Source organism: Hetaerina americana, unplaced genomic scaffold, assembly GCF_022747635.1.
Source record: "Hetaerina americana unplaced genomic scaffold, ioHetAmer1.1.p SCAF_9, whole genome shotgun sequence".
NCBI lineage: Eukaryota > Metazoa > Arthropoda > Insecta > Odonata > Calopterygidae > Hetaerina > Hetaerina americana.
In genome coordinates this window covers 17,184,516-17,208,873 of record NW_027287538.1, presented here as the reverse complement: position 1 = coordinate 17,208,873, position 24,358 = coordinate 17,184,516, and positions in this window count along the sequence as shown.

Genomic DNA, 24,358 nt, shown 5'->3' with positions numbered 1-24,358 from the left:
TCACTGATTATTTTATAATTTATAATTACATCTACTCAAGTTTTGCGTTGAGTCTAGAAACCTCGGAAATACTGCGTCGGGGCCAGAAATCTGGTTTCCACACCTTTTTACGGCTTTTCTGTTCATTAGCAATCACTGCTGAATTCAGTATTACAGACGATAAACGAATATTAACTAGAAAAATATAATCTCGAAAATTCTCGAGAATTTTCGGGAAATACGATTTCCCGTTCTTGATTTCCGAAGGTAACACAAAATATCGAGATTTTGGAAACCTTACTTGTCGCAAACAGAAATTACTTACTCAGTTCTTGACTGCTTGACGGAAAATCAACCTTTTTCGTCAATAATAACAATACGACGATGCTTTTTGATGCTTAATACTTTTCCGTTTAGAGAGTGACGTGCCTATTAAGCACTCGAGGGCATGGGGTTTCGGGATTGGTGCGATTGAATCAGTCGAGGTACTTCGGGGATAACCTTATAGACGTGACTCCTTCCGCGCATGTGCGGCCTGTGTGCACTTAGGTTCGCGAGGGCCCTCCGCTCGATATCAATGGCACCACGGAGCACCGCCTCTCCTACCTGGGGTATTTGAAAATAGAATCAGGAGGGACTAGGGAGGTGACGGCAAAGAAAACCCAACCGTCGTGACATAAAACAAAGTAAACTGAATTCTTCATCTTGTTCATGGATTTTTACAACCAACATAGCCGATTGGCATATATTTTCAAATGGTATCCAGTTCAGATAGAATTTCAAGCACAATAATATAATTACTAAAAATATCTCTATGCACACTGTACACACTGTAATAGAGGATGGTAATGTAGCGACGAATAATAAGTCACACCATTCTTTCTAGGACAATCACACCGATCTAGGGAACACCTCACAAATAACACCATAATGAATGAATCCTAGGAAATTTGTAAAAGAAAACATAATAGGATTCCAATGACTATGGGAAAGAACGTTCATTTTTCTTTGAGATTTTCAAACCACCTAATACTTCCATTAGCACATTTCCATATTCCGCTATTCATCATTTAAGCCATTTAACAAATATCTAATGAGTGTCTGAATTGATATCAATAGATTTTTATAGAGCAAAAAAAATTACTTTAAGTTTTTATAAAATAATTCGGGACCTATAATTTATAATGATACTATTTCAACGAAGGTGGTAAACGGTGCACCAATTACTTCTTTTCAATATGAGTAACTATCGATCAAGGTAAAATAAACATACCACATTATTAGAGATACGTTAATATTTTTTTGAACGTAACGAACGTCTTAGAGAGTCTTGAATTTTCACCGAGACAGAGTACTGCTCGGCCTCTAGTCTTTCATACTGATGAAATAGCTTCCCCATGAACAAGAATTAAATGTAGTAACCTGATAATCATTCTGCGTGGAAGATTTGAGTGGAAAAATCCAAAATTAGACATAGTGGAGACTTCCGGCAAGCGGACTATTAATTATCTAAGAAACACGACAAACCAAATTCGTCCATGCTCACTAAAGAAACTTTAAGGGAGAGATTTCAGAGGAGGAGTTTCTTTCCTCTTGGTCATAAATATTCCCGCGCAGGTGATGCAAGGGAGATCAATGCAAAAAATACTCCGTGGACCTTTGCGAGCCATTGGGTTTTCTATCAACTTCACGCTTGGAAAATATTACGGAGGTAAACTCCCTGTGAAAGGGTACAGATAAATGCGTCGTTTAGAAGGTACAGGTGGATGACTACACGTTTGGCTATTCACGCCTAGATACGGTTTTTTGCATCCTTGATCACGAATGTGTCGATTAGAGCGCCTCTGAGAGGGTCTCCTAACTTGATTTTCCAAACCACTCGTGTTAAAGCATCTTTTGAAGCGACCGAGGGAACTCCCTGGATATCTCGCTCCCAGGCGAGTTTTACCTCGGATCTCTTGTTCGGCCTGTTTGTGTGTTAGTTTGCATGTAAGCATCTAGTGATTTATGTGAGAGGTCAACCCATGCAGGAATGGACGAAATATGGCGGCGATTGCCATGAAGAGGAAGGCTAAACACGGAGGGAATCCCCGCGCTCACAGCTTGCGTGGACAAAATGTGGATAACGATGAATATATTTACTCCCTATTCCGCTTGGAACAAATATAAAGTTTTCTAGGAAGACGAATCAAAAGCTGCTGGGTTGTAATTTGTTTTTATTTCATCCTAAGTATTACCCGATAATTTCTGCAGTGGTTGAAATCGAAACTTGTAAATAATGTTTTCCGCTAACAAGTAGGTATAAATGTCTACACAACTATGCACGCTTTTTCAGGAATTTCATGCGATTGATTTTATTTTCCTTTTCCTCACCCCGTTAACACCAGCCCATTATCTCTTATCCCCTCTACCTGGTGCTTGCATCGTGATCGTGGAGTATCAGTGTAGAAATAGATAAAAAGGGGGCAAGAGCCTTTGAAATATTTTAATTTTGGCACATTGTGATTTTGACATGTGACATGGCATTATGTCAAAACGCAGCGAGGTAAACGTGAGGTGATGGGCACCAGCGTATATTGTATAAATAAGAGTAATTTGGAGTGATAAGTGGGTAATCAGAATGGCAGTTTCATTTATTTTTGCTGGCCATTAAAATATTTTAGAGCCCTTAACATTGGTTTTGTCATGCTTGTGAATTGTGATAGGTAAGGAAAGAACTTAGTAACTCAATGCCGGAGAATCTTCTATTTACTTAATTTCATTTGGTGTTCTCTTTTTGCAATAATGTAGTCAAAGTATCGGAGTCGCAAAGTTTTACACCCTTAAACTTTTTGACTCAAGAGAGTTTGAAATGATTTCAGCGAAGAAAGAAAAAATCAAGGAGGCCCACTATAATGAGAAAAGCAGATTAGAACAACATTATTAATTATTTAAACCTGGTATTGGTGACTACTGTAAGAAATTAATTGGATCGAACAAACCTTTATATGGTATAATATTTGAGAAAAGTGCAGGGTGAGGCGATTTTTCATATTGACCAATTCAGTTTAAATATTTTTGTAGGACCAAAAACTCATCAAAATTGTAATATAGAGCGTGGTGTTGTACCGCACGAAAACGAAAATAAAAGCAAGATGATAGGCGTAGATTGAATTCTTTTGAAATGTGGGATTGCGGAAGGATTTAAAAGGTGGTGAAATGACAATAAAGTAAAAAAACAAGGAAATGTATGCATGACGGAATGTGAGAGAGGATTATTGGGAGAAATTCAAAGGAGGAAGAAAAGATAGATGCAGAGTACTTCGACAGGCAGTGAGCTGATGAAGACTGTAATAGAGGGTAGAATATCAGGCAAAAAAGGAAGGTGTAGAAGGAAATTATTTGGAATTGAGTGGGGACTAATGTATGATGTCAGGTTGGGTTTTTTAATAGGAGAGGCAACTAAATGCATTGCTGTAAAACTAAATAGGCTGTGTCCATCCAAAACCTACCTTTATCGGCAGATTATCAATTATAACAATAATTTTCACAAATTATTTCACCACTTGTAATTTCTAAACAAAATTGAACGAGGATTTATGACCCATAAAACTTTATGTATCGTTCATTCTCGTGTTACGAGAGTCTCGTAGTTTCTGGTAATCAACTGAATATTGCGCGAAGAAAAAGATACAAACCCACTAAATTCGACAAAATGTAATCAAAATATAATCAGAGAAAGTGAAAGTGATTACCAAAGAACTATTATTAGAATTTTATTTCTCATTAAAAGTTCTATTTAGAAGGTCAATAATAAACTAAATGTACAAATATAATACTTTAAAAGCAAAAGCATTACTCTGAAAAACATCAAAATACTAGACAGATTAATTCATTCCAACGAATCAATCGCTGATCGTAAGTTAAACAGCCTAATATGAGTAACTATTGTTTTTTCAAAGAATTCACATAATGTTTTGCCTCTGACCTTGAAGAAAGTTGATTGAGTGTTCAGTGTTTTATTTTTCTCAACACCGATGTCTTGGTTTTAAAGCAGCGGAAAATACAGATGAGGCTTTTTTTATTTACACCTCAATTTTGCCAGCTTAAATTGACAACTTTTTCCCATGACGCATCCAAAAGTTAAACCATTTACTTAAGTGCGAATAATGCTTGATACATGTACATGCTTGATACATACAAGAGTGCATTCCATTAATACAAATACCGCGCATTTTGATATGGTCCAACACGATCGCCGTCACTCGTTTATGTGAATAAGGCTCTACGAAAGCCTTCTCCTACTGGATTAATCTTTGAGCATCAAAATGTAAATACACATTCACTCTTTAATAATCCATCATATTTTTAGGTGATAAATAACTGTAGATTCTCATTAAACCCGTCCTACATTTAAACTTAGCACTGTAGAAATAGGATTGCAAGCCAATAGGCGTACGCATTTACTTAGAATCAAGTGAAATACATCCAAATAATTTAGATTTGTTTAATGTACGCAAAAATAAATGTGTAGGAGAGAAAAACAAATAAGTTGAGTGTTTAGAAAATGGAAGTACGGAAGTTTTCGAAAGAAATTGCGAATGAAAAAAAAAGGAATTGAGATATTATGATAGTATGGATTTTATAATGCCGAAAAGTTTAATGAACTGATGCAGGAGAACTTGATGGAAAAATAAGCTAAGAAAGTACTAAAACTATAATGGAAGGACGGGTTTTGAAGAATGCGTAGTACAACCTTTGATTGTATCATTAATATGGGCACAGAAGTATAGCAGTAATTATTTAGCAAAAGAAGGACTTTGCGTTTGAATATTTTCGTCTTAAATTTTACCTCTTATTTGTGGATTTACATCTGAGCGACTACACAGACTTACAAAAGTTAGCGCTTAGCATTACACCGTGAACTCATTCAAAATTTTATTCCAACTTTAAAGACTTGAAAAAACTGTACATTGAATAAAAGCGGAAATCATCCAAAAGCTACGTATAATGAGAGCGAATTCAAAATGACGGCACAAGATGTTTCCAAGTCCTTTCCACGTTACGAATGACAGCACTCTACTCTTTTAAATCGTAGCGCACACCAACCCCAAGACATTTTGTAACAAATAATGGCGTTAGTTTGTTGGATAGAAGTACTATCAAACTATGGATGGAAGAAAATATAACTTCTCCTCGAAACTGTTTCTGGAAGCCATCATCAACTAAATTTCGATATTAAATTTGGAGGACAAACTTGATCCATATTCTCCTATTCACTGGGCCATAATACGTAAAAGTTGGCCGTAACTTTGCCTTGGATCGAGGGGCTCACTAAAGTGGATCAAACTTCATCAAAAGCTAAAATATTCTGGAATATCGATAGAATGTTTAGGTGACCCATTTCTCCCTGTTTCAAATTAAGTAATTCACAAGTAATTTGAAAAATCGTAACATTCCATGGAAATTTTATTTAAAGTTCTTCAAATATTATTTTAAATCCCACGAATATGTCTCAAATAAATAAAATTGGAAACCTTATTTTATTTTTACCAGTAATTTGACTGAAAAAATACGCTGAAATATTGGCTAAAAATGGAATGATATGTCCATACACATTTTTATGTTCACATCAGCGGTATCAATACATTTTTGCATTCTTTATCTTCAATTTCGTAATTCCTAAGAATTGTCAGACATATAACCAGTTCACATATTTGCACTCCAACATTAGCCGTTGAAAGAGCGTATTTCGTCATCAAAGACAACTCGTAATTTAGTGAAATTCTATGTATTTAAATACCTTGTAAGATGAATATTTACGAAGGGATTCGTGGCTGTTGATGTCTAAAATATGGACAAAACCTTCACGTGAATAAAAATGCAATTCAGGTCGTTCAGGTCATTACGTAAAGCAACTGAGAACAGAGGAAGGGTAAAGAGAAATCTGCATTAGCATTATCCTACTGTTGATGATAGGGTCCAAAGTGCCACGTGTTTTAACCTCAAAGCCGGAGTGCAACCTTCTGAATGCTTATGTGTTGAATCGAGTTCGCGACTTGATCCTGTGTGTTTAAAAATCAATGAGTTGCATTCCTCTCATTTTTTAAATGAGAATATATCAATTTGCAAGATTAAATGCCTACTAGAATAAGAACGTAGATGGTGGTACGGTCATTATCGTTATAACGATTATTAAATAACTCGGGTAATGAACTTACATGTACTTGTGTACTTGGAATATGATTAATATCAAAGTAAAGCAATTATAAAACCTACATGTTAATTATTGGCTGCAGTAAATATGTAACATATAAGTAGTTCTTAAAAATGTATAGCTTATCTATTAAAATTTATGGGAAGTGCAACGATACATCCTGTAAGAATTTTACTCGACCAAATGGACAGTTACTCCAGGTTTATGTCTACGTGTACTCGTATAGTAGCATTCTTACCTAAAAATGCGGATCGTAGCTCATTTGATGGAGGATTTTCCCCGAATAAGAATGCTATACTATCCCAAGTATTTTTCCATTAATTTAAATATGATACTACACCGAAAGGCGTAGGTTATTATCCAAATAAGATTAATCTTTTAATTAAAACTAATTGGAAAACTACAACCTAAAACCAAATTGGAATTGGAAACCTAAAACCTATTGTGAGCTTTCAAATGACTAACACATAAGTGTATTTTAACATACGATAATTAATTTGTTTTCTGAGAAAGTCGAGAAATAAATTATTCATATGTGGATGTTGCTGGAAAGTAATGATTTCTTGTAAAAAAGAAATTCAGCAATAAGAACTCATTGATCATACCCACGGAAAATAAATCAATTATCTCAGGTGTGACAACGTTATACCAATAAATAATGAACATGAAAACACTTGGTGATCAGGGAATTTACTATTAGGCATGCACAACCACGTAGCATATAAGAGTATTACGATACTCCGTGTTTCGACCCTAAATAGTATGATCATATTCAACACACGTCCTCATTGCAGAATTGTCGACTTTGTAACTTTAAACACTGGCCTAACAAAAACATTAAATATATTTTTATATGCATATTCATGCCAATTTTGTTCAATAAATTTAATATTGAACGTTTCAATATATACTACAAATGTGCAATGCCAAAGCATTTTCCTCAATCCACTGTTAGTCTCGCCTCAGTAAACAGAACAGCAATCCCCAAGCTATCAGCAAAGCGAAATCAACTTTCAATTTATCCGTTATCTTTTGTTCCACTCCTCTTCTTCAATAATAGAGTCCCTCTCCGTTGGAAATCTTCACAAATTCATGATTGTAGTGAGTCAATAATGGAATCTCCAAAACCGTGACTCCACAGTCTTCCATGGAATAGGTATCGAGAGGTTTGAACGTCGATTGGATCAGCTTGCTGCATCCATTCAAAGCTCCTGCCAATATGATGATTTTCCCGGAATGAACTGGCGAACAAACATTTATACTGTCTCAAGTATAAAAATATATTTTCGGAGGCAGCATTGTTATTGCAAATATCAACGCTGCTAATTCATCCGATTCGATTCAGTTTAAGATTGGCGAACGCCATTAGCAATTACGTTATTGATAGATTTATGATATAAATTATCGCTACATTTATAAGGTCAAAATTTCTTAATAATTTTCTCTTTTATTTCTCTAAGGTACTTTTCACAATTGTCATGAAAGATGTTTTTTGGTGAGAATCAAAACATAAATACAAAAAAACAAGTCCCAGGTTCTAAGAAACTCTTTGTTCGTCTCTCATTTCCTCCGGTAATTCACACATGCGGTGCTCTCGCTCTCTAAAGTTGGAAAAGCATCACAAAAATTAGTGAATTAGGTTCCTTAGGAAACGCCTGTAGCACATCGGAAACCAAAATAACATAGTTAAAACAATGTCCTTCATTTCAACATTACTGTACATTTCCAAACTCAACTGACGAGCAAAAAAATGGAACAAACGTGAAAATATACAAAAATAAACCGCATTATAATTATTTCTGATATTCTACCAGCGTAGGTTGGTTTTGGATTGAAAAAATCTACCAAACGGTACAGCGAAAATTCCTTTATATCACAACCCAACATCCTACTCTACAATAAGTTCCTCCCCAATTCCACATTCCTACTTCTTTCCTTCATTCCTTCCAATATCAACATTCTATTTCTGTCTCCTCCTCGTTTGCCAAACATTTTCCCTTCTATCACAGTCTTCAACATACCATTCCCAATAAAAGCGCTATGTATCAATCTTTTTGCCTCTCTGTGATTTCTCCCAACAATACCCTCTCCTCCCTCGCCATGCCTAGGCCTTTGCTTATTTGTTTTACTTTCTCTCCATTTCCCCTTCTCCATCCTTTTTCACACCCACGCATATTCTCTACATCCACACACAGCAAAACCCATCCAAAAGACGCAAACGGAAAAAATAAATACACCAATGAGGAATTATATACATAAAAAAAGACTGGAGTTTCACTGAAAATCATCTGGTTAAGGAAAGCACTCTCTTAAAGTACAACATCCTCATCAAAGTGTGATTGCGTCTCATGTCAACCGAGATACGGTGATTATGCACATGAAATCAAAACGGACAGAAGTTCAAAAATTTAAAGCGAATACAATAGGATGCACGGAATGCATACAGAATAAAACTACAAAAAATATTAAAAATGAATAATCACTTAGAAGGACAACAATTTTCAAAGTATGACGCAAGATCACCCTCTTAACATTAATATGCCAATGCGTGACAACCATCATCTAGCGATCAAGGAAAATAGCTTTTTTAATTTTTTCCTATTCTTATGGCATTCAAATATGCTCAAGTTCCGTATCAAATAATTTTCCACATAAAAATACGTGGAAAATGTACAGTAACTCTCTGGAAGTGAAAATAAACATGAATTCATCTTTGATTCTGAAAAGTGTAATTATCAGTCAAAATCTTGTACTCTAATAGTGTAGGGCGAATCGGAGACAAATCAAGAATCAGCATGGAAGCGAAGATAAATCGGCTGAATAAATTGCGTAACAATAAGAGCGTTTTCAAAAAGGATTTTTTAAACTCAAGTTTTCATAAAAACTCGTACTGATCAAAATGCATGAACAGAGTTTTATGTTTCACTCGTTATTTATTATATTTTCGCTCTACTATTTTGAGCAATAACATAAAAATTGCACAACACACTCTATTCACTACACTCTTTATTCACAAAAATAAAACGTTACGCTAGTTTTTTTATATTAATACCTTAAATGTATTTACCAAATATAAAGACTGGGCTAACCTCTTTTCTAAATCAAAATCTCAGATTGTCCTTACGTAATTAAAATTCTTACGGAGAAAAGTTTTGTTAAAGAGTTTCACCGATTTAATATTTATTATTTATTAAGTTCACAATATTTCTCACCGCAGTAAACTAAAAATTTTTTCCTCTTATCTTTATCTTTTTATTTAACGCATCCCTAACGAATATTTCAGTAACCGCTAATTTGAGAATATAAACAATACCTACTTTATTTTTAGCAAGGGATAATATAATCTTTTTTAGCTTTAATTTTGTGGGAAAAGTATTTCCGCAGCGGGGAAAGTATTCCAGCAGAGCTTATTAAAGGTCTAGGAAAAGGTGGAAGGAAGAGTCTTTATGGACTTTTTTGTAGCATTAATAGGGGATGAAATTTGTTCGGAAGACTTCAATAGACCTGTGTTAGTTCCTTTTCCAAACGTAGCTAAATGTAAGGACAAGAGAACAATAAGTTTGCTTTCGCACGCAGCTATAAATGTTTTTATCAATTGGAGGATGGAAAGTATATGCTAGGCAGAGGAGGTTATTTTGTTAGGAGAGGTAAGTAAATGTAACATTGCACAGTTGTATAGGCTGTGCCTATCCAATACCTATCTTAAACTTTAGAATACCAGTAATTTATTAAAAGTACGACCAATAAAAGATATGTCTTGCAATATACTAGTATGCAGTCTCTTCATGTCCCGCACAACATCCAGTATTCGCTACCAACGGTCAGTTTCTTGGGATACAGAGGATGTTGACTTTTAATACTTTGAAAAGGTGCAGCATGAAGAGTAAATATGGGCAGTATTTTTTCTCAAAACGTAACTGTAATACCTAATGAATAAATGCAACAACTTTCCGTCTAAATAAAATTCTAGAGCTTGGGAGTCATCCTGAATGGCTTCGTGGTGAATACAGCCTGTAACTCGGGGAATATGGGTTCAAAGTCTCTCCTAGAGTAGATATGATGTGATGCAATAAAATGGTTTTTCTGTGGATGAGCTTTGCGACATGGTACTGTTTCAGCCGTAAGGGGAAGCTAAAATCAAATTTATCACTTCAGATTAGTAGTTGAGATTCATTGAGTGAGGTATCACTTCACTTTATTAAGGTACATTTGGCAATACTAAAATTAGGGGCCAAAGAAATCTTTGGATTCGTATTTAGGATCCATAGGTGAAAAGGGAAATTCAGGAATTGGAAAAGATTTTCAGTATATTCCCAAGAATTACTAAAAATCGCAATGAGAAAAGAATAAGTGTGTCGAGGATGTTTATGCCGGAAGCCTCTTTATTTTTGAAGAAAGCCGACAGGACTAGGTGCCTCGCTTGCGAGAATAATTAGGGCGCCAAATTATTTTCCTAGGCTAGAGCACCGATAAAAAAATATAAAAGATAAATATCGTCAAGGACAGATTCAAGTACTCGTTCTTCCTTCGCACACTATGCAATCAAATACAAATCAAACCTTAACACCAGATTATATTTTCTTAAAACTAATAAAAGATAATATACGCATAAATTGAATCGTGTGCACATATTTGTTTGTGGTCGAGTGGTTCTTCTATTAGTTAATATGCATTAAAGTGCATGTTAATAGTAGTTATTAGGGCATTGATATCCTACCACCCCTCCGGCATACGCGCTTGGGGTAGGGTACCATGTGGATGTAGATCGAAGGAAGGTGAAGTTCTTGCGAATAGCTTAGAATTTTTCAGGGCTCGTTGCTACATTTTAAATCGGTAGACTACCGGTACACGTAATACCTAGGGCTCATATCAGCCTTTATTGAAAAGTCAATCGACTGCGTCGTCTAATACAAAGTTCACGCATCCCACTTCAACGTTGCGATCGTGAAGGCGTCCACTGTTGGCTATTTCAGCTGCTCAAAATGACCACTGCGAAGAGGGGATGCTTTACAGGTTTATCGCAGGAAGTTCAACAGCCATGGGCATCATTTTATCCCATATCCACCCATTGAAATGCTCGGAGTACACAGCAAGAGAGGCACATGCCCCGCTCCAATTACGAATCCAACAATTATGGTATTTTTCCAATATATAGTATCAAAGGACCTTCATTTGCAACGCATTGGTAATTTTCCTGGAATTAAAAGAGCGTGACAAAATGAGGACTTAGAGATATCCTGTAGTAGGTGTGGAAATACTTTTTTTCATTGGCTTCAAATAAGTTAAGCTTAAAATGATGTATTATTTTACTATAGGTGCATTAATGTGTTTTCAATGCCAATGATTATCTAAATTATTTATACTCACTGTTTTAATGTTATTACCATAACACCTTCTTCTTTATAGCATATCGTAAATTTTGACTCGACGCTGGCGAGGAAGTTTTTCGGAGAAAAGTGACATTCACTCTCTCTCAACATAGGTGACCTATTTTTACCCTATTAATGTAAGTAGAGTTTATTAAAATTGAGTTTTAATTTAAAAAATGGACAAGTTGGAGATTTAACTGGTTTTTCAGCGATAAATGACTGGTGGAGATACTTAAACACGGCTCCCCTTGGTGGATAATATCCAACTTACGGGGTATTGAATACACGACCTCTGAATTAGCTGGCGAGGACATTGCCCCGTCGTTAAAGAACCCGGAAATCGTAAAAAAATGTCTTTTACCTCTCATTTAATTATAAAGCAAACATTTGCCTCCAGCATCACTGGGGGCAAAGTTTTGATTTTATTCTTTCAGTGAAACCATACGAGATCAGGCTTTGGCACACTGTTTTACTTTCTATCGAAGGGGAAGTTTTTCGCTGTCTTTCGTGCATCATCATTGAAATTTCATTAAAAACTCGAGCTTTTGATTAAAGTTGCTCATTAACCTACTCAACGCTGGTTTCAATATTATCCCAACATGTGCAAGGAAAGAAAGCCTGTTAGAAATTATGGCTCTTTTAATATATCTAATACGACAGATCTCTGTGGGCGTGATTAATTCCATAGTTTTCATTTATTGGCCGAGGAAATGTAATTCCAAAATTCATTCCTACAAGATTTAAGTCAGCTATTTTCTAAGGAAGTTTGCTATTAAACCCTGTTGCAAGGAGTCGATTTCAATTAGACCTAGCTTCCATAAATGAATGAGTAGCTTAATATGTATCAAGTAATAAACAGGTAAAGACTCTCCATGGAAGAATTCCCTCAAAACCTGCCATTGCTCACATCGTCTCTTTAAGATGCTGAATAGGGGGACAAAACACCGAATTTTCGTCGCAGGACTGCATAAACTATCGCAGAAAAACGTTTAAGTCGGAATCCTCACCATAATCTGAGCATGGCTACCTCATTCTGCGGTAAATCTCTCTGAAAGATGGAATCTGCGAAATCCGGATGGAAAAAGTTATGCGTAGCCTAATTCTTAGAAATAAATTTCATTTGACCAAATGAAAGCTATACGTGTTTTAAACTGATATGGTTTGCACGCGTCCGATATTTGTTTAAATTTAAACGCAAAAAATATTCCCAAACCAGAACACAATGCCTTTAAAATTTCTCGTTCATGATTCTCATTTTTAAATATTTAAATTTACGAGACCATTTTCATTGGAATACAATTATTTCAGTGTCCTACATATTGTTCTATTTACCAGATTATTTTTAGCAGTTTAAAATAAAAATATCTATTTTTATACTTGAAAAAACGTGGTTCGCTTCAATTCCAATTTTCGTAGAATTTACTTCATGTTGTAAACTTCCCGTCAATAACTGGTGAATTATTTTATGGCCAAATATTTAAATTCCTTGAAATAATGGAGCTGAATGTCGTTGAACTCGGACTTAACGTTTCCTTCATGATGGGCAAAATATATCATCAGGGAATATTTTTCTGGGTGCTTCATTCTTCGATTTCCACGCCATTCAAATTAGGCTATTTCTTTTGGAGGAAATGGAACCGCCTTTTTTCCGGGTTGGACGCAAAATGCATTCCACGGGAATGCCTACTATAAATCTAAAAATTTCCGCAAGCATTGAATTCCGAGCGGTTGTAATTTACGCCACCGAGGGGTAGTGACACGGCAAAAATATGCCCTGCATTCATGCATCCAACTCAAAATAATGCGTAATTACGTTTCACTTCGGGCTTTATCAGCCGTATTTCATCTTCCCGGAGTACCTTAGACGGTGAAATTCATGGGATTACAGAAAAATAATCGCCATCCGAATTGCACGTGATTAACATTCCATTACGTTCTAAATGTAATAAGGGGTACATTTAACCGGAGTACTGCAATTCTGTCGGACATAGCTCTAAGGCAGAAAGTAAACGGATGTAAATTTGTGGACTTTGAAATGAAATGACAATAAATGTAAACAGTGGAATTAAAAATGAAAAGTAACAACCAGCCCCATCTTTAAATCCAAACAAAGCAGATCAAATAACAACGTGGGTATAATTGTTTTAATCTAAAAACATCTAAACAAATATCTATAAATTTTAGGTTGGTGGTAAACACTAGATTAGAATCAAGTTATTCAAAACTACGTATTTATTGATGGAATCATACCATTATGAACCAGCAAGTTCATTTGAATTTATTTTTAAAATTCTAATTACTATTTACTTTTGAACACAAACTTTTTACATATTTTCAAAGACAAAGCAGACATTCCTAGATTTAATGTTGTTTATTTTTCAGGAATCAAAATGAAAATTTGCAATTAGCGTAGCTTTCGACATCACTTGCGTTTAAATTGTCACTCCTGCGAATTTCAAATAAGTGGTCATCGACTCAAAAATAAAGGTAAATCGCATTCACAGACAAATTCCATGTCCCAAAACCCCAATTGTTTTTTTTTAGCGTTTCCATTCATTAGCCTAAAGATAAATAATAATGAAATTAAATAAAAATAAAATGGCGGGAGCGCGTCTCGGGTAAAAACCTGACTTTTTCTGATTTCCTTTAATTGGCGAATGTTTTCCAAATGGGATTCCATTACCTAATTCTCCTGGGAAACGTTTTTGGACCTGAAATCCACCAGTACACACTCGAAAAACAGGCCCAAATAAAATCTGAAGCCAAAAGAGCGTTAAAGTGCGATGGATCAAAGTGCATGAAGCCGAAATCAACGAAATCCATTGTTACGCAACCTTTAAAGTCCGACAAGAAGCAGAATGTATGAGACGATATTTTTGGGTAATTGTATATTTCCTGAAATGATTTTTTTCTGCGTGAATAAATTTGATCGAATCACCTCAGGTCACTGAATTATACATTAAATATTTATAACATAACAAATTTATTGTAAAATACCATACAAAATTGACCAATATTTACGTAAACCATGTCAGTTCGATTTTTTTTGGAATACGTACTGTAGTGAAAATTCTATCAAAGATTTAAGAGGAGGTATCCCTTCACACATTCACGAAAAGACGCACCATTAACGTCAAAACATATAAAATCACACCCACTATCTATCATTTTAGAAAAAGAATAAACCCCAAACCAGAGAGAACCTTTGCCAAATGTGGCCGATGAAAATATATATGTCCCATCGAACGAGATTGTTGGATCTCTGGTGATTTTCCTGTTACGGAATAATGTAAATGAATACACCGAGTATCTAAGGGTTTATTACTAAAATAATAAAGAAATGCATACCATATAAGAATAAATCTCATAAGAAACATGTTAAAAAGAATTAAATTTGAATTGAAATAAAATTAAAAATCAGCCCATACAGTTGAATCACCCACTACTAAGAAAAGGAGCAATTTCCATTTTTTATAAGGATAACTGTAAATTGTACTTTACAAAGTAATACATATCCATAGTTTCACTCAATCAAACATTTATCAACATCTAGAACTAAATAAATTACTGCTCGAGAATTTTTGCAAACTCGTTTTCTGCAGCACACTATTCATGCAGCATCTGCGAAAAACATTACAAATAATATACTGTTAAGAACTACTCCACTGGCTACACTAAGAAAACTCATTTAAAAGGGCGGGCTCATATGCAACTTAGTCAATAATTTCACCTAAAGTCGACTCATAAAACGGACAGATCCCAAATAAATTTTCTCTAAAATTTTATTTACTCGGCAGTAAACCACCTGCACCATGGGAACGTAACGATGGCGTTAATACACCACGCATGAATTCAGTTGAGGAAATAGTATATTCCAAACTAATTTCATCTGTGTTCACCCATATCGTAGAGTTACCCCCTTGAGTTGTCGTTGTGAATAGTGCGCGGGAAAAATGAAACCTTGCTTCTATCCATCCGGCAGTCTATCTCTCTTATTTTTTTGACAAATGTCTTTCCTGGCGATTTTATTGAGATACTAAATTATATCTTCTATGCCAGATGCTCAACATTATGATTTGCAATAGGTCTAATCTTGTTCCGAGTTTTTTAAATGGTTCCCATCCCAGCTTTTGTTGTAAACGTGAGACGTTTTGTAGTCTTTAAAATGATTTTTTCAAGACCCTGGCAACCCTCTTCTATGTATCTTGTTCCATTCGGTAACCACTGTTTTTTGAGTTAAATCTAAATTCTATCTGAAAACTCTTTTTGGGTTCTTACCAAAGAAAAAATAGCACGTCTCCTTCACTATTTTCATCGTTATATTTTCCAAGAATGCGTTTGATGAAAACCAGGTCCTTAAGGGGCCTTAAGCTTTAGGGATTTAGTCGAAGAGTAAGGAAGATAAGTAGAAATAGGATTTAGTCGCTGAATGCTAATAAGTCAAAAGTCTTTATACTGTTCAGCAACAGCTCTTGGCGAGTGTATATTAGCGGTATACGTTTTTCTCACACTATCGCCTGGATTTAAGCCTCAAAAAATAACCTGATTTAAGGATAAATCTTCCCAATTTTAGAACTTGTGATGAAAACATTGTGATGAAAGCTGCCGCGGGGGACAGCGTGACCTCAGCAGAAACATGTAAATTGGGGGTAGGGTACTCCTGACACAGTTTGGCTTACCGAGATCGGCACATGCCTCTGATGAGAGCATAGGCAGCACTAAATAAAGATCTAGCGAAGTGAATCCTAGAATGGGGAAAACCAAGGCTGTCCATGAGAAAGAGCGATGGGGCAGGAGAATGCACATCTAAGTGGTTAATAATAACAATAAACCATTTTTATTAATCGCGAACGCTGTGGTGAATATCCCATTATTAAATAACGACTATATCATGGATGTCGGCGTTTAAAAGGGACTAAACAGAACCAGTATGTAAGAATGAGTACGTTGTTTTTTTGATCTTGACTGAAGAGAAACTCATGTTGTACCTCATCACAGAGGTTACTGTGCTCTCTTTTCTAAATTCAAATAGGGGTATCTTCAATAGTTTCAGTCTAACATGCAACCCAGTCATTAAATATCAAGCAGCATTTAAACTCTTAGAAACTTAAGTTATAATATCAATACGGAGCCGTTTCTTTAGTGGGGAAGAAGTAGGTGATATTTAAAAGGTTTTGGGCGATTTTGCGACTGCGGGGAGGGGGATCCTGTGTAAAGGGAGTAGATATATAGATAATTTAGTACATTGCTAGCCACCACTAGGGTGTGTGAAAGGGGGTCAATAGACACCAGACTAATTTGACCCGAATTATTTTACCCCTACCGCGATTGGACAATGTAATTCTGATCCCTTATCGTTTGTGGAAAAAACGACATCTGAAATCTTTCTGTTCGACACTTAGTCTCTCGGATGTAATTGACATTATCTCTCTTACCGTAATACGATGGGGGCAATAATACATTTTCCATATCACTGCTGAGGAGATATTTTTTGAATTACTGCAGGAGAGTAAATAGGGAGGATACAGAGTGAAAGTCGACTGGGGTAGGAGACACGGAAAACATTCTTTTTCACGTCTAAAGAATGGGAGATGGAGGGACGAAGCCTTAGTTTTGCGAAAAGAGGAAGCCGCGCGTGGAGTCGGATGCATGAGAAGGTTTATTTGGAGCGACTACTAGGAAGAGCCAACTGACCATCTCTTAGCAGGAAAGTTTATGGAGACTGACTTTGGAGGGACATCTGAACATTTAGGTTTAGCGGAACATAGGGAGACGGTTCTCTTAGAACGATTAACACGAAAGCGCGTTACAAAATTTACCAAGCCTAGAAATGTTATCACTTGATCGTTTGTTGAGGTTAACCATATCGATGTAGACGTTCATGACACGAAAAGTATGCATATTAAACTTACTCTTCGCAGTGAAAATCTTGCATGCATACAAGGTTTTCACCGCGAACAGTAAGTTTAAACCCAGTAGAATCAATTTTTGCAGTGAGGATCCGAGGATTTTAGCTTTTTCCAGCCACTGATGCCTGTCCTTCAATCCTTAACCCTTCTAGCCTTTCCTCAACTTCTAACCCTTCATCCCTCAACCTTTCTAAGAGCTAGATCATTGATAAAGAACAATTCTTACCAATGTCCTAGTTTTTAAAAAAAGGCAAGCTGGTCCTTTAAGTTTACCCTTGAAATACCATTCCAATAGTTTTTCTAGAAATCATTAAATTCCACAAAATAAACAATGAGTTAACTTTTCCAACGATTTTCATGTAAATAATCGATTATTATAGAGGTTTTAATAACAAAAGTAGCCATATGATAATATCCTCGAAATTTGCATAATTTTTTTGGCAACCATCTACCCATGATCATTTCTCAGAACAACCAGGATTTCCAGAATTCCTAAACGTTGTCTACAAGGAAAAAACTTGAGGCAAAACCACTCAGGCTTTATCCCACGCCACTCGACCCTTCCGATTCCTGAGAGTGCCCACACGCAAAGGAAAACATAAAATGAGCTTTGCGAGGAGGAAACAAAAATACGTTCTTCGCGATGGTGAAATAAATACCGAGAAACTAAACAGTTCACACGTACTCTGCAGAACTCTACACAATTTATTTTGAGCCATAATCGATTCCACCACATTAACATGCACGTATTTCCATCCTGGGGCACCCAATGACATTTCCCTCCCTAGGGGAGGTGTGCATCTCACCCGACGTCACACTGGCCTACTCACATGGTGAGTTCGTCAGGGATCAATCCATGGGAAGGCGAGAACACACCGTCTCCACCAGTCCCCGCGGCGTGACTCCTCGATCGCCGGCCATTTTCCGCCTCCCACCAAGAGGGCGACTGAACTCGGTCGGGTTGCACTCAGCGACGAGTGCCCGGAAGCGAAGCAGAGAATAGAGAGAGATGCGCTCTTCTCCCGGGATTGATGAGGACAAGAGCCGAGGAGAAAGACCCCGAGCGCCGTCCTCGTCTGGCCAGTCACTAAAAAGTGACTTCCCTACTCCATTTTGTACTCAGCCAACGACGAAACGGATACCCATCCCAAATGTTTGAGATGCCCCACAAAAAAAACTCGTCTACCACTCTTTAAGTTTTATCAAACAGAATGGTATCCGGCATTAATTTGTGCAATTTCTCCGTGTTTAAATGAAATCAACAACCTTGCTTTAAATAAATTCACTGTTATACATTACACGCATAATTATACAAGGCGCATTCCAAGAGTAATGCAATTGAAATTCCCGCGCCGCTCCTATTAGTCGGAGTGGAATTGAACTCCTTCACTTACTTGAAGTAAGTGAAGGAGGCGCTAAGATTTGCCACAAAAACGGCCTCAGTGCTCTTCAAGCTGTTGAAGCGGAAAAACGTCAATTATTGTAAACCTCTACGCACTGACCACGTCACGAAATAAATGGAATCGACGATCGAGCGGAAAATTCAGGTGAACTTTTGCAACGTATTGAAAATGAAACTGATTGTTTGGGCAACGTCATCACTGGTGATGAAACCTGGGTTTTTGAATACGACCCACAAACAAAATGCGAAAGCTCTGAGTGGCCCACCGACCAGTCCCCGAAGCCCAAAAATGAGAAAATCAAATGTGAAAACAATGCACAAACTCTTTTTCGACAGCAAAGGAGTAGCCCATTAGGAGTTAGTTCCTCAAGGACAGACAGTTAACGCTGCCTACTACGTGGATGTGCTGGAAAGACTCCGAAATAGGGTTATCAGGAAGAGAAAAGACATCTCCGCTACCTGGTAACTTCATCACAACAACGCGCCTTACCACAATGCGTAACGAGTCCGCGAGTTCCTGGACAAACACCAGGTGCCGACGCTGCCCAACCCTCTCTATAGTCCTGACATCGCCCCAGCAGACTTTTTTTTGTTCCCTCGGATTAAGGCATCCCTGAAAGAAACCCGTTTTTCGTCCATTGAAGAGATCCAATCAGTCGTGACCAAGACCTTGCGTGAGATCCACGAAGACGCCTTCCAGGGCGCGTACCGGTCGTGGCAGAGTCGCTGGAAAAATATTTAGCGGCCCAAAGACAGTACTTTGAAGATATTTAAGGGTTTATTTAAATCTTTTCCATAAATTATTTAAAAAAATAACTGTATTACTTTTGGAAAGCACCCTCTATATTTAACACAAAGTGCATGCATAGTCCATCATTGAACAATGAGTTGTTGAATTGAATACAAGTATTTCCAGAACACGGAGATTGCAGCGAAGAATAGCAAAGAATTAGGGAAGAAAAGTTCGCTCCCTACCTCATTCAAACCCAAATTTAAACTCATTTTTAAGTTCCACGCACCTCTCTAATGATATTTTTCATCCTTATCCAAAGGTACCCATTCCGTCAAAAACTTAACTACATTTAGATGCTCGTGGTTTTCCCTGATACTCCTATTTTAAGGCGGTTAAAGTTCCAGAATTTCACTTTGACATTACCTCATCCAATCATCATCCCCTTGAACAACACATCATCGGGTAGCAAACGTTTGTGTAAATAAATTTTTGGGTTTGTAGGAAAATACCTACAAATCCACGAGTCGTAGGTTTCTCAAATCCTTTCCATACGGACCAATTTTCTGTAGGATATTTTAATATTTGATTTCTTGTAAGTTTTTAAGAACGTGTAATTTGAAAGAAAAATAAAATATTCATGCTAAAATCAAATATCGGAAGTTAAATTTGTTGTGAAAACTTGATAAAATACCATTTTACCGGGAGAACAAAGTTCAATTATCAAATTATACCAAAGTACCTAATGCTGAACAATTTTGCCTTATCACGATGTTTCCCTCTTTAATATCCTTTAACCTCAAATGCAACTCGAAGATGAAATTTGGACGTATTGACATTGATGACAACTTAAAACTGGAACCTTTTTAGTCTCTTAAAAATAATATTAAAACTCAATGGCTTAATCGAATAAAATATCAACGGAATCTTTAAAATGTTGGTGATGTTGGGGTCTCTAATTTTGCTGCAACAGCTATTCCCACCGCTTCGATCCTTGGGGGAAATTAGCAAGGAAATATGAGCAATGGAGGGAATGGAATTCGGCGGTGCAGGCATTTATTTGAGATTAAACAATAAGGCAAACTTTGGCATCCGCGTTCCTGGAGATCATCGGAACATGTCGCAAATTAGTTTGCATTGTTTTGGGATGGTTCAGGGGATTACGCAGGCGTAGCCGTGCAAAGCAATGAGGTCACATCCAGGAAAGGGAAGAAAGGGCGAGAGGCCCCACAACTTTAAACTATGCGAGGGTGGGAATGGGATACCGAATTATCCTGCAGCGAATTAAGGATAATGTGGATTTACTGCCGAGATAATATTCAATTGTGATCATCATCATCCTCAACTGATATACTTAACTTTAACTATGTCAACTAATTATGTACCCCTGGATCATGTACCCTCATTAAAAAGTCTTCGCGTGCTAGCAAGATAGTATACTATTTTTTTACCTTATTCAGGTAGTTAAAAATATAGCTTTGTCTTTCTCAGGCCTTGTAGACCGTTTCATGAAATTAAAAAAAAATCATTTATGAATATCTTACTCTTCAACAGCTGTTTTAATTATTTTTTATTGCTCTCCCACAAGGTTGACGTCAATGTTATCCAAATTTAAAACTCTTAGCAGCGTATTTTTTTTGAAATAGCGAAAAACGTTCACCGACAGCCTGCAACAAAATCATGTATAGTGATAAAACTCGCCATCTTCTCATTCGCAGGTTTACATAAGATTTTATGTTCATTTATATCACTATCACCTCAGTCATTGCTAGACCTTAACTGCTTTCTCTTTCATCATTTATAGTGCACTATTTCGATCTATCGCTGATCTGAAAGTCCGTTCCTGCAATATTCTTCACTAAACGATATCTATTCTCTCGCCCTTTTTTTCTCCTCTTTTCAATGTCGTGCGTCATCAATCCAGTTCATCCATCTTCAAACACCATTACTATGCAAACTCAACATTATCTCTTCGAAATGTAAGTTAAACTCTCTATTTCACTATTTGTTAATATTTTTTGGTCATTGTTTTTTTTGATGCTAGTGTGAATACATCTTTTATTATTTGTCCAACATTTTGTGAGCCAATAAAAATCGCATTTATTGCTGTGCTGACAAATTTTCTAAATAAATACACAAGTTATACCTAAACAATTCAGTCACCTTCTTTCTCTGGAGCTTATAACATGAGCCGAAAGAATCATTAAACGGTAGAAGAAGATTTGAAAACCTTCCACTCGTTTCACTAAATCTGAATGAATATAAACTGGTTTCATATAAACCGGTTCTCCTCTCTCTTACAATGTCACCAACCACCAACATAGTTGCAAACCCTGAACGTGAAATATACTTTCAAAAGAAGAAAGGTTCCACTTTTGACGATGTGACTTCTACAGATCATTGACTACATTCTTGTGTATTTTTAAGCCTGGTGACAATGGCTTTTAAGCTCAACACATATCACTAGGTGCTTTACCGAGGTACTAACGCTTCGCTAACTAAGATAAGGCATACTGAATAAGAGATTACCGCATCCATAGCCTAAGCGTGACAAAAGTAAAAATGGAGGCTATTGCAACAAACTGAACAAATTAAAATTTAAGCATTTGCCCAAAGAAAAACAAGGAGTTATTTCTACGACCAACACTCCGCATGCATGCATGTCACATTACATATGCAATCAATTTCAAATCCAATGGATTAGCCGACCTTAGCTATACCAATATTTTGATGCTTGACGTCAATAGAGATGATGAGCTCATTAGTCAGCCGTTCCATAACGATTCAGCTCACAGACCGCCATGCAAGCAACCGGTGCAACTATGGCGGTTTTATCAAAGATAACTCACGTATCCAAATGCATGTTTACAGAAAATAAATGCACGTATATTTGATGGCTTCGATGATGGATTTAGTATGAACAGAATTTGATGAAGTTGTGACACTATCACGTTCATATATGGAGCAAGTTTTTTTCCCCATGACCCACTTCTGGACATTGACGCTAATTATTGTTAAATAGATAAATATTGGATCATTTGCTCATTAAATTCTCATTACATTTAACTTAAAAGTAGGTGAAGATACGTACAAGGTATCTATTTTACATGTTATTGCTTTCCTGCTTTAAAAAAAGATCACGCTTCCATTTGTATAGGGGTGATAAGGCCAAGTGTAAGGCTGGATGTCAGACTGTGCTTCATTGAGAGAGAAAAGGGAATTGTGAAAGTACCGTTTAGAAGCGTGTCTCCATCAAAAACCAACCTCAACCGGTAGATTACCAATAGTAACAATACTAATCATTGCCATAAATGAGAAAGAGTAATGTACCAATAATGCTAAGCCAAAGAAATTAGGGTGTTACTTGTGCGTAATTAGAGCTTGAACCTTTTATCACTACCTTTTGTTTGAGACAAGTAAGGAGGCCTCGATTCCAATTTATTTAACTTTATCGCTTATTTCGTACCCTTGCAACTAGAGTATCAATTTGCAGCGTAGGAATTAACCACGATCGTTTTTAAAAACCAAGAAAATCGAAAATAATTGCTTGTTTCTTATCTCCGATTCATGAATATTGTGTATAAAAAGCTTCAACTGTGTTTCACATGATCCAACCTTTCTTAATCCAAGTTATTAGCTGAATATGAAGATATCTTCGGTTTTATAAGTCAAACTAAGAGTCGCGTACCTTTATAATAGCTTTAGTATCGCCTTGCCACTTCGAGCTGTTACCGAATCCCATCCTATTGATAGTTTCGCCATTAAATAATTAATTAATTATATGACGGCTTTCTTTTCGCAGCATTTGTTCACAACCCGGCCCTTCTAAATACCTCTTATATCCCATTAATCAATATTTTATCTATTAATCAATTTAATTTATTTTGCGATCCAAATGAATGACGCGTAATAAGTGCGACCTCGCCAGAAAAAAGTAACATCTTAGCTTTATTTTGCCATTATATACCTCCTCATTACATTTGCAAACATCACTTTAGGCATAGCATTACCTTTAAAATACGACTTACAAACTGCAAATACGTAAGTGAAACTTCCCCTTCTCTACTGTCGACGTTAGGTTTCTGCCCTCATCCAGCCTAACCATACATTAAAAACGCATCTCTGAAGGCGCAAAGGGACTCGGCACTGTCGGTAGCCTCCACGAAAGGAACTTACTGGTACTTCCACGAGTGGAGAACGAACTTCGCTTCGGCTGGACACGCAGCCGTGAGTTGAACGGAAGGGAATCCCCGCAGGTCCGTGACGCCACATCCGCCACTCGCGGCTCCGAGCCACCCGAATCACGAGAGCGGCTCCACTCATGGGCCGGAGAGCGGCGCGGGAGTACTCACTCGCCGAGGTTTCCGGGACGCTTTGACAGAGCGGCCGCATCTCGTTCGCCCTCCGCCCGGCAGTTCAAGTGGCGGAGGATTGGGAAATGGACTCTTTTCACTCAATCGCCCTCATTCACTCGAGAATGGGGCAGGAAAGAGTGTCTATATCCACTGGGGATGGTGGAAGAGTGGAAAACGGGGTCGAGGACTCTTGCATGCTCTTTTACTAGCTTTAATGCAACCTATGTCACGTTTACTTTTGACTCCACTCGTAAAATCAAGTTATATAATGTTCATATTTTTAATCATATATATAAGTTAGAACTGCTTTCGGTTGTAAAGAGTCATTACAGTATACAAAATTATTTTCTCTTTGACGTTTCTGAGATCTTTAAACAATAATATGTCTATATATATAAATATATATAAATATAAATAT